Source organism: Mus pahari, chromosome 9 (genome assembly GCF_900095145.1).
Source record: "Mus pahari chromosome 9, PAHARI_EIJ_v1.1, whole genome shotgun sequence".
NCBI classification, from domain to species: domain Eukaryota; kingdom Metazoa; phylum Chordata; class Mammalia; order Rodentia; family Muridae; genus Mus; species Mus pahari.
Genome location: NC_034598.1, coordinates 65,372,842 through 65,384,592, shown reverse-complemented (window position 1 = coordinate 65,384,592; position 11,751 = coordinate 65,372,842). Strand labels below are relative to the sequence as shown.

Sequence of the window (11,751 nt, the reverse complement as noted above, 5' to 3'; positions counted from 1 at the left end):
ACACACACACACACACACACACACACACACACACACACACACACACACAGAGGCAACTGTGGGTTGTTCCAGACAGGAAGAGCTTAAAGGTAGACGAGGCTACTTCCACCTTCATAAGAGGTTTTCAAATGCATCTGAAATGTCCTGTTTCTGTTACAGCAAGGTGGGCTGACGTCAGATTGACCATTGGCCTCAGTCATTCTGCAATAGCAAGTCCTTGTGTCTGGACTTCTCTGCCTGATGAAATGGTTTGTTAAAAAAAAAATTAGTCTTTAACATATAATTTTAGAACATGCTACCTACTTGTGGAGTGTGCCACAGGGGTCACCTACGTTTGGACTTCCCATAAGACCATCGGTTTGGGTTATCGGGTTGGCCCCAGTATCTGCTGCAGCTTCCTGCGGGGGAGTTTGCACGTCCTCAGACACAGAGTTCTGAGAGGCCACAACTTACTCGTTTCCCAGAAATATGGGAGGAAGTGACGTGTGTCCCTTTGGAGCAGAAGTTGTGAGGTCTGTTTTTTTCAACCTTAGCCAGGAAACCAGTTGTCCCAGAGCAGGGTCATTCGGCCAGGCACGGTCTGGAACAAGAACCATGGCCTGGAAGGGGGGGTGCAGGTGAGCAGACAGAAAACACATTTCTCGCTTCTTAGATTGGGGGGTTGCCTGCTACCTCAAATTTATGGCTCTGCTGGCAGACACAGTTTCAAAGCATAATGGGAAACGCAGCATCCCACACAGCACAATTGCTGTGATTTTCTTAGAAAATGGAAGTTTTCAGAATGGCTACGAATCTCCCAACATCTTTTTTTTTTTTTTAAACTTGTAAGACATTAAAAGTAAAGAACTTAGGGAATTCAACATTAAAAATATGTGTGTGTACATGCGCGTATGCAAGTGTGTACATGCAGTGTATTCACAGTGTATTCAGACAACTGGGGTCGCATAGGAACTTACCACCTCATTCCCTTAAGAAAGGGTTTCTCACTGAACCGGAAGCTAGGCTAGCAGCCAGCAAGCTCCAGAGAACCTTCTGCCACCGCCCGGCACAGCACTGAAGTTACAGAAGGTACGGCCACACCGGGAGTGTGGGGGGTTCGAACTCAGGTCCTGACACATGCACAAGATCTGCACCATCTTCTCAGCTCCAATATTGGAAACTGAGTCACACCCCTACCACCTCCTGGAGAGCTTCGCAGCACAGCCCAGCTTTGCAGGCAAACCAGGGACTTTGTCTGGCGTGGGGTCACTTCTGAAATGACTGTGAATATGTAAATCATTTTCTTTGTACCCTGGAATTGCATTTGTATTTCTCTCTAAAATAATTTCTGGTGAGCTGTTCTCTGCCTCTCCTTCCTCTATCAAGTCTTCTCTCTCTCCACAAAAGCACAGACTATCTCTACTGTGCTGGACAAGTGTGCTGCCTGGGCATGGGGACCACAGGGGCCCTGGGTGTAGAGAAATGATTAAAAGTGCAAAGTCCTTTGGTGTAAGAAGCTAAAAACCATCTTTTCAAACTGGGCCAACATTGCCTCATTAAATTTCTTCCATTCCCATGACTTATTTCTGGCGTTGGTACGTCGTGAGGCTTGTACATCGGGATGTGATATATAGGATACACATCGAGACCATGCTGGTTCCTGTCATGTGGCAATGACAAGTGTATGTCATGGGTATGTAACATGATTAACATCCCAAAATAGGGGATGTTGAGGGTTTAGTTATTGACCAGAATTTTAAATATAGCCAGGTGTGGTGGCGCAGGCCTTTAATCCCAGCACTTCGGAGGCAGAGGCAGGCAGATTTCTGAGTTCTAGGCCAGCCTGGTCTACAAAGTGAGTTCCAGGACAGCCAGGGCTACACAGAGAAACCTTGTCTTGAAAAACCAAAATAAATAAATAAATAAATACTTTAAATATGTTTGAGTTTTTAATGAGTAATAAAACGTACATAAGCAAAGCATCGTCGGCAAGGAGAAAGTAAAACAATTTGGTTGTTTTGTTAGAGAAACGTAGACGTAGATTTTTTTTTTTTTTTTACAAACACACCATTATATGTATAGCACAAGGCATTAGAAACACTGCGGTATAAAGCATGAGAATGTAGTCTGTTGGGGAACTGAGATTCATGAACAGGCTCAAGGAAGAAAGAGACATAGCTGAAGATTACTCATCTAAAAACGCCTGCTGTGTGCTTTTACAATTGTTGATGTATGTCAAGTCGCTATTTGCACTGCATTGTATAAACGAAAAGAGTAATGTCGTTCTATCTTAATATTTGTGAATATTAACATCACAAAGCACAAGAGAGTATCTTCCTTATGAGAGCCTTTCAAATTTACTCTTAAGGCAATCGAGGATTCGTTCCAGAAGAAGAGACAAGATCCACCTCCTCCTGGTGCCCACGGGTTCCTAGTACTGTCCACAAGGTGGCGGTAGTGTCTGCACAGCGTGACCAATCTCCAAAGCCAGATGTTTCCAAACCTACCTTAAACACTTTATGTTGCCTTTGAATTATAATGACATATCTAGAGTGAATAACAGCCGAATGTCAAGGTGTTTTATTAAATTTTCCTGTCATGTGACAAACTAATTCAATAAATGCCAGGGCTTTTCTCACCCACCTGGGACAAATCTGGACGTTAAATTCATTTTTTATATACTTCCCTGCCTTTCTCTTCCCCAGTGCTTACACACTCGGCCCACTCCCCAACTCCAGTTGCTAAGCAACTAAAAGAGCTTTGTTTTTCTTAAACAACAGCGTTTAATGGCCCTTATTTTCTTTAACCAGAACATGGCTACAGCCCAGATTCTGCCTCCTCTTTGTAAAATCCCAGAGCAGGACATGTATGACTTATGCTAATAGCATGGTAAGTCACATCACAATGGATAAATGCAGGAAAAGAAAACCCAGAGCGCATGCATTAAAAGAAAAAAAAAAAAGATTTATTTCTCTATTTTATGTATCTGAGTACACCGTTGCTGTCTTCAGACACACCAGAAGAGGGCATCGGATCCCATCACAGATGATTGTGAGTCTTCTATGGAGCTCCAGGGAGCAGCACACCACGCTAGACATGGGGTGGTGTTTCCCCTGGACTCGGAGAGTGTTTCCTTCTTCTAGTCTTGCTGGCACCTTTCATCATTCGTAGTTCTCGTCACCCTTGCAGACTTCTGTTTCAGTCGCGGTGAGACCTCCGGTTCCCTCGGTCCTTTGCCTTATTAAATAAAGCAAGGAGGGGCTCATTAACGACGCTTTGCTGAAACACGTTCAAAGTAAACATGACCTCATCTAGTCCTTTGGATGTGTGGCTTTGATTGAACTGTAAAGTTGAGAGATTATTCCTCCTAAAGGAAACTGGCAGTCCCACGTAAGGAAATGGGGGGAGAGGCTAGGCAGAGAGGTCCTTAAAGGAAGAACGGGGCCTCTTCTGTCAAACTCTGACTATGAAAACTCAGTTTGGGCCTTCTGGGGACTTGCAGAGAGTGGCAGGAAATGTCACTCACCCATTTCTTGTCTTCCCCGTGTTGCAGATCCTCATGCACCACCCGAACCCTGATCAGCTCTATTGTCTCTGTGGGCACAGACTAGGGCCTGGGGTCTCTACAGATGAGCTTAGATTTTAAAGGAAAACAAGGACTCTCTGGCCCTGGAGGCTAAGTTGGGAATTAGACTCAGGGTTAGGATCCCTGTGGCCTTTTGTACATGATTTAGCATGTTTGAACCTCAGGTTCTTCTGAAGTACGTGATGAGCCACAGGACCAGACACACAACCTGGAGGGACCTGAGGTATGGCAGCATTCTCTGACACTTCTTAGATATTTGTTTTCAAATCTAGGCATTAGGATATCCATTGGCCTGCCCCTAGAGGCCTTGTCACAAGAACATCATTCAGTAGGTAGCAGGGAGGAAAGAGGCTCAGTGTTCTGAACTGGGAACATCTGAATGAAATGATCATAGCCTAACATTTCCTGGAAATAAGTGAGCCTGAAATGACATCAGTGCACTGCCAGGGGGCACCAACGGGGAGCAAGTTGGAGACTAGAAGAACCCCACCTAGGACCACGGGCTCAGGTGGAAGTGAAGCTGAGACCGTTGACCATTGCATGGGGCCACTTGGGTGAATCCCACAAGAAGAGCACCTGAGATAACCAAGCACCAGACTGTGAAAGAATTAAATTTCAGAATCCAGGACAAAGGTGGCTCATGTTAGTTAATGAAAAAGAATCCCAGGCCTAAGAAAAGCAGAACAGGCCAGAACAGGCCAGAACAAAGGCTGTTAGACTCCAAGAACTGGCCGCCCATAAAGATAAGGAGGAATGCAAGGACGTCCCAACTATCTCAGCTGAATTATGGGCCACCTGGGCCAGCGGGACCTCCCTGTCTCTCCTGCCCCCTCTTGACTTGGGTCAAACGTTAGCCAAATGCTTTGCTAACATAGATAAGCACCAGATTCTTCAAATTACTGATTACCCTGACCTGCATGTACTGACTAACCCATTGTGTGCCAACTATGTCCCTTCTTCCGTCCCTTTTGTATATAAACCCCAAGCCTTTGAGCCTCGTGGTCGATGCCTCTATCTCCTGCATGAGATACATATTGGCCCGGAGCTCCATTAATAAACTGCCTTGTGTGTTTGCATCAAGACGGTTTTTATTCGTGATTCCTGGGTGAGTGTCATCTCGAGGTTGGAGTGGGAAGGTCTCCGTATGGAGGTCTTTCAACTGCAGCTGTTGTAGTAAATCTCCAACCCAAATAAGCCCTGGTAATGAAAACACAACTCAATTAATATGAATACAAGCTGTGCGCCTAGATTGGGCAGATCTACCACTACACTACCATCTTCCACATCTATGAGACCCCTTAGAACTTGTGGTTTCTCCAGGACATATGCTTCTGTTCTGCTTTTCTTTCTCTTCCTCCTCCTCTGTGTCTTCTCCCTCTTCCATTTTCTCCTTCTTCTTGACACCTTATACGCTCCACCTTCCCTTATATCTGCCCAATCATCAGCTCTCCTTTATTTTACAAATTAAGGTGGGAAGCAGGTTTACAGGAAATCACCTGAGTGCAGACTCATTCCTTGTTCACAACCACTCACAGGAGAATGGAATTAACATCAAACATAATTAGCCCCAGGGCTATCCACAACATTTCCCCCTTTCTGTCCAATTAAAAGACTATTTTATCTCAGATGTAATTAAACATAACTATTATGATTTTGTAATTTATAAAGTACAAGAGCCCTAACATCCTTGTTAGTTAAATAGAACCTATATCATCTATCCTTACTTAAAATACCTGCACCTGGCTATGTTTTGGCTTTAGATTCAATGCCATCTAAAAACCATCCTCTCAGATCAGTTCCTCTCAATGTAAAAAGCCTGGGTTGGCTAGGAGACTGTGTAGTTTTTCAACCCCATCAGAAATCCAAGAACGACTGGTATTAACTGAAAATATATAGGAAGCCTAACACAGCTTCCAAAACGTAGCCAATGTATAGGGACCGCTGATCACCTGGACAGTCCCTTACCTCAGCATGTTGGAGCATTGGTCTTCAGCCGACTGGCCAGGGTCATCTAACAGACTTAGAGAAACAGGAATATCAAGGACCAGCCTGCTCTGTCTCAGCAGAATCAAACCTAACCTGTAATTGTGTCCTTCCTTTGGACAGTATTATGTCTGTGAGACAATTCTTGCCTAGTGGCTGTTTTGCCACAACTGGAGTCACTCAAAGATGCTCAGTTTCTTCTTTGAATCCAAGACAGGGAAAGCTGTCAGGAGCAGACTGGTCTCAACAAGTGAATAAATAACATTAAATGTCACTTTCTGTGGACTTCTGACATTTCTGAAAACCAACAATCTATGTGAAGTGATCTGAACTGTTCTCTGTTAACTACTCTCAGCCATTTCTAATTAAAATAACTGAAAACCCCCCAAAATAAACTCCAAGCCATGAATTTCCTATTTGGTCCTTAACTCACAGGCTTAAACATCTTAGATCTGTTTATAATAACAGCAATAGAAGGACTGGGACTAAGCACTGTACTTCAAACAATTTTTAGTACCAAAGACAACCTATAATAACCACCCCCAGCCCCAAAGCCTAGGGAACTGGGACGACGATTCTTCACAACTTCTTCAATTTTAATGGGGGTGTTGAGATATTTTTGAAGGGAGGGGGAAGGGTAGGGAAATGAGGGAGTTGGTGGCCTTAAGAAGGCCACACCAATGATTGTATTAGTCTCTGATGTCTGTGTCCTGACTGGATCTGTATGAAAAACCAAGACATCAGGAGTTCAGGCAGGTCAGTTCAGCACTTCTGATGATGAAATTCACCAAGGCTGTATATTCTGTAATATATAAATCTCAAAACAAAATTTTAGCATCATCAAGATAACCTGTTTGATTCTCTGGAATCTAGTTCTTCAGGAGGTCTCCCTCTATCAAATCTGATCCATAAAATTGGAAAGTGTAAATACCTTAATCACCTTTTCCAAAAACACAAAGACAAAACCTTTTCCCCAAATCAGCATATCCTTCAGCCAATAGCCAGGAAAACCTGTAGCTTGCCCTCTGTCCCAGAAGAACAATAAAACAACCACAATACTCAAAATCACACACATTTTAGTCTATTTAGGCCTTTCCAATTTGTCATGTCAGGATATTAACCCAAAATTCCCATGAAGCCCACATTAGACAGAATATGAGTCTCCTGCAGACTTTATTGTACCATCTTTGAAACAATTGATTCACACTTCTTTTTTCCTCTCCTTTTCTCTTCTTTCCTTTCCTTTTCTCTTCTCTCCTCTCCTGTCCTCTCCTGTCCTGTCCTCTCCTGTCCTCTCCTGTCCTCTCCTGTCCTCTCCTGTCCTCTCCTCTCCTCTCCTTTCTATACCTACTTATAAGAAGCAGCTTCTCAAACCAGGATTTAAACCCAAAATTCCCATAGAGCCCACGTTAGACAGAATATGAGTATTCTATAAGACTTATTAGAGCAATATATCTTTATACCATCTTTAAAGCAATTAATTCAAACTTCCACTAATATCTGCCTATAGGAAGCGGAGAGTTTTTAATTGTTAAGTTCTCTGCCTAGAGCAGCCATCCTGTTATACCATCTATCTGTTGTGCTCTCTACCGGGTTCATGTTCCTGAAGCAGCAGTGGTCTGTTACTACCAAAGGCCAGGCACAAGTCCCTGGTCTGAGCTGCCACACTAGGACACACTGATATCTGAGGGAAGTGCAGAACTAGCCCCACCCTTACCTGGGTATCATGGGAGAGGGGACGGGGTGTGTGACAGTAGGAGCTGACTCCGCCCCTACTCAGTTACAGTACTCAGGAGAATTGGCCCTGCACATTGTGGGAGTTGCAGGTGACAGGAGAATTGGCCCTGCACATTGTGAGAGTTGCAGGTGACCCAGCCTGAGGATGTGAGCGTGGAAGAGCTGCCCCTACCACTCCATGGTAGGCCCTACCCTGCCCTTATCAGTCCATGCGGTGGCATGGACTAAGGAGAGTTCCCTTCTTCCCTTCTTACCCTTCACTACTCACAGCAGGCAGAGGACCTGACCCTGGGGTCATGGAAGCAGGAGAGCTGGCCCTGTCCCTCACCACTGCTGGGGCACTCAGGAAAGCATCCCCTGAAACCTCAATAGAGCTGACCCTGGATGTGGGTGCTGCATGGGCGTGGGAGAGTATGCCCTGCCTCTTGTCTGCTGTGTGGTGGTGGTGTCGGTGAGGGAGAGATCCCTCCCCTCCAGCTTGCCCTCACCACCAGCAGCAGGCAGGAGAGTTAGTGGGCCCTGGTGAGGTCATGAGAGCAGGCGAGTCAGCCCTGCCCCTCACTGGCTGCAGCACTTGAGAGAGCAGGCCCTGCCCCTCACCTGGATAGCACAGGAGAGCTGGCCCTGCATGCAGAGGTTGCTGATGAGCTGGCCCCAGGGTGAGAGAGGGGAAGAGTTTATAGGATGGCCAGCTCAAATACCTCTCAGGCCCAGATCCGGGGTTTTGAATTGGCTCACTCTAACATCTACCCCGTTGATGAACTGCTGGAGCACTTGAAGGAGCAAGTCCTACAGATCCAAAACTACAGGATCTCCATGACAACAGAATCCAAGAAGAGTCCAAGAGAGGTTCAGTATTGATAGAGTAGCAGAAGCCAGAGGTACCAGACCGTTAAGTCGTTGCAATGAACATCTGCAAGCAAAGAAGTGGGGACACACTGTGACACACTACTGCTTCCACAGTGAGGTTTTTTTTTTTTCTCTCTCTCTGTTGTGGAGGTTGCAAGGGTGGAGGGACAGTACGAGGGGAGAGAGAGATGAGTGGGATTGGGGCGCATGATGTGAAATTTACAAAGAACCAATTTTAAAAAAAAAGTATTTTTAAAAAGAATACCAACTTCCGGGCTGGTGAGATGGCTCGGTGGTTAACAGCACTGGCTGCTCTTCCAGAGGTCCTGAGTTCAGTTCCCAGCAACCACATGGTGGCTCACAACCATCTATAGGAGGATCTGATGCCCTCTTCAGGCAGGCAGATATATATGCAGCAGAGCGCTCAGACCCTAAGTAAAATTAAAACAAAAAAGAATAACAATTTCCATATATTGAGGAAGTTACCTGGTATTTGAAAATCACCTATGTTTTAGTTTCTGAAGTTTTGTGTTTAATTCAGTTTGGGGTTCTTATAAGATATGTGACGGCTGCCACAGCCAGCGTTTAGCTGACTTAGAATCACTTAGGAGATGATTTAGTCCTGCAATAGACCCAGGTATGGAAATATATGGTGAGTTCCGTTCTGCCAATCAATGTATCAGAGAGAGGTAGAAGGTGGAGGCTGTAGCATTCACCTTAGAACCTGGTGTTTCTAAGCTGTTGCTGCTGACACACGAGGTTCTGGAAATGTGACCCTTGCTCATAGCAACATCCCAGGATGCATTCTCTATTCCATGTATGTCATAGCAGTTATAACTTTAGCAAAGGTTATTCATTTTTCTAAGGATGGCGTTCTATTCTAGACGTGGCCCTTTGGTTCCATATACTCTGAGACTCTGTCTCCTTTTGGCTCTGGTGAATAGCATTATTTTTAGTTAGGCCAATCAGAGTCTCTGTCCTCTGCCCCAGCACCCCCCACACACACACATACACATACACACATACACATACTCCAGCTCTCAATGGAATTAGTATGTAAAGTCTATCATATGATCTCTTAAACTTTAGAAACTTTCACATGTTAGGAGTCCATCCATTTTCAACAAGAACCTCCACAAGATGCTGGGGGCAGATCACACTTAGAGACACGCTTCTGCTGTTGGTAATGGCACACACCTCAAACCCCATCACTCAGGAGGTAGAGGCAGGAGAATCTCTGAGGCCGGGGCCAGTCTGTTCTACATACTGAATCCCAGCACAGCCAGGACTACACAGAGAAACCCTGTCTCAAACAACATGAGAGGGGGGGAGGTTCTAGTTTGTGGAGAGTTGGTTAATCTGAGAAGTCATGTAGAGTCTGTATTCTGGCAACCATGGACTATTTGCAGAAGCAAAGACAAGTGCGTCTTGAACTTGGAGGAAATGGGGACAATAAACAGAAGAGGCAGAGGAAGGAGAGAGAGCCTTCTATTCTTCCTCTCATTTGGACCTTTGAGCCCTGGCTACACTGCCTGACCTAGGATACCACATTCTTATTTGGTTTGTAAACAGCTCATTTTGTCTAAGCTTTTAGTATTTTCTCCTCCACCTCCTCTTCCTCCCCCTCTTCTTCCTCCCCCTCTTCTCTGCTTCCTCCTCCTCTTCCTCCTCTTCTCCAATATAGCATGGTGGATCATATCAAAGATTTAAGGATGTTTATGAATCTAATGGAAACACTCAATTGCACTGTATATTTCTGAATATGAAATTATTTTTAGAGGTAGGCTCCATATGTCCTAATAGTGAAGCTGTGTCTATGTGACGTCTATGCATACCAGTAGTTGTAAAGTGACAGCTGGGATTACTGCTTTACAGGCTCCTATCTTGACATTTACGGCAAAATTCAATCTGCCGTCGTGTGTGTGTGTGTGTGTGTGTGTGTGTGTGTATGTGTGAATGTATGAGTGTCTATAAGTATGTATGAATGTGTGTGAATTATATATATGTGAGTGTGTACATCTGTGAGTGTGTGTCTGTGAATGTATGAGTGTGTGTGAATGTGTGTGTAAATGTGTATGTGTGTGATTTTATGTGTGTGATTTCGCATGTGTATGTGTGTGTGTGAATGTATAAATGAGTGTGTGTCTGTGAATGTATGAGTGTGTGTGAATGTGTGTGATTTTGTGTGTGTATATGAATGTATGAAAGTGTGAGTGTGTGTGATTTTGTGTGTGTGTGTGTGTGTGTGTGTGAGAGAGAGAGAGAGAGAGAGAGAGAGAGAGAGAGAGAGAGAGAGAGAGAGAAAGTGACAAGAGAAAGCTTCCATGAGGGACTGATGAAGCTGTATCAGGATGAGCATGCCCACACTAGAGGAAGAGATGCTCTGTGTCTTCTTCTGAGAGTTGGCAGTAAAAGTCTCTTTCTGATTGAGTCTGTGTGTTTGTGTGTCTATGTGCATTTATGTTATGTATGGGTGTGTGCATGTGTGTGTGCATGTGTATGTGTGTGTGTATGTGTGGATCTATGTATATTTATGCATATGTATCAGTGTGTGTGCATGTGTGTGTATGTGTGTACATGTGTGTGTATGTGTGTATGCATATGTGTATGAGTGTGTGTGCATGTTACTATTTTCACATACACACATACACACACAGACACATACTCATACACAGGGTTTCGGGGGATTTCATTGTCTTTGTTTTAAAAGCAGGTTGCATTCACCTTCTATCTATACATTGTCACAGATTTAAGAAGTTGCTAAATAATTTTTTAAAAGGGTGCTATCTAAATTTCTTGGAACTTTGATAAAAATTCCACTAAAACTTTGGTTTAATTGCAATTCAGAGGGAAATTTAAGTCTCTAACATTTCTCGGGATTATAAGCAGTGATTTGAACAACATCCACTTTCCCTTCTACCTCAGGTATTGGAGAACATTAAATAGGGAGGACAAAGTTTAGGTGTACCAGGTATACTGGAGTTAAAGCACTAGAGGAGTGCCACAGTGGACACAATGTGGTCTGTGGTCATTTAACATAAAATAAATGGTAATGTTACTGCAGGAAATACTGTAACAGTCACACTGTCACATCTAAACAGTGCCAATTTAGTCAAGTAAGAAATAGTGCACTGGGGTGCAATTTAATGCTACAGAAGATTTTCATGAACTTTAAAGTCAAATTATAACCACATTGGCTTGATCAGAGAGGAACCAAAGGGATTTTATTTGATACTTAAAAATACGGAGTAAGAGCAAAGTTTGCCTGGGTGAGTAGTCAGCACTCTTAATGATTGCATTACTAAGACGACCATTACAGAACACTTGAGTGTTCAGTCGGCATTAGCCAGGAGGTGGCACGCACCAGGTGGGGACTCACATAGCTGGCACAGGTGGGAGGTGTGTGTAAGGAAAAGGCAAAATAGAAGAAGACAACAAGTTAACTCTCCTTGCCCACTGTAGTCTGTGGTACAGAAGCTAAAGGCCAAGAAACGAGCAAAAAGCAGAATTTAAGAGTATGTGATCTCAGGCCGGGTATGGTGGCGCACTCCTTTAATCCCAGCACTTGGGAGGCAGAGGCAGGTGGATTTCTGAGTTTGAGGCCAGCCTGGTCTACA

At 44.3% G+C, this 11,751-nt stretch overlaps 1 pseudogene; it reads left to right on the top strand.

Moving 5' to 3' along the window:
- The first annotated feature begins 3,856 nt into the window (after window positions 1-3,856).
- On the top strand, window positions 3,857-3,960 carry LOC115064742 (annotated as a pseudogene).
- The last annotated feature ends 7,791 nt before the right edge of the window (window positions 3,961-11,751 follow it).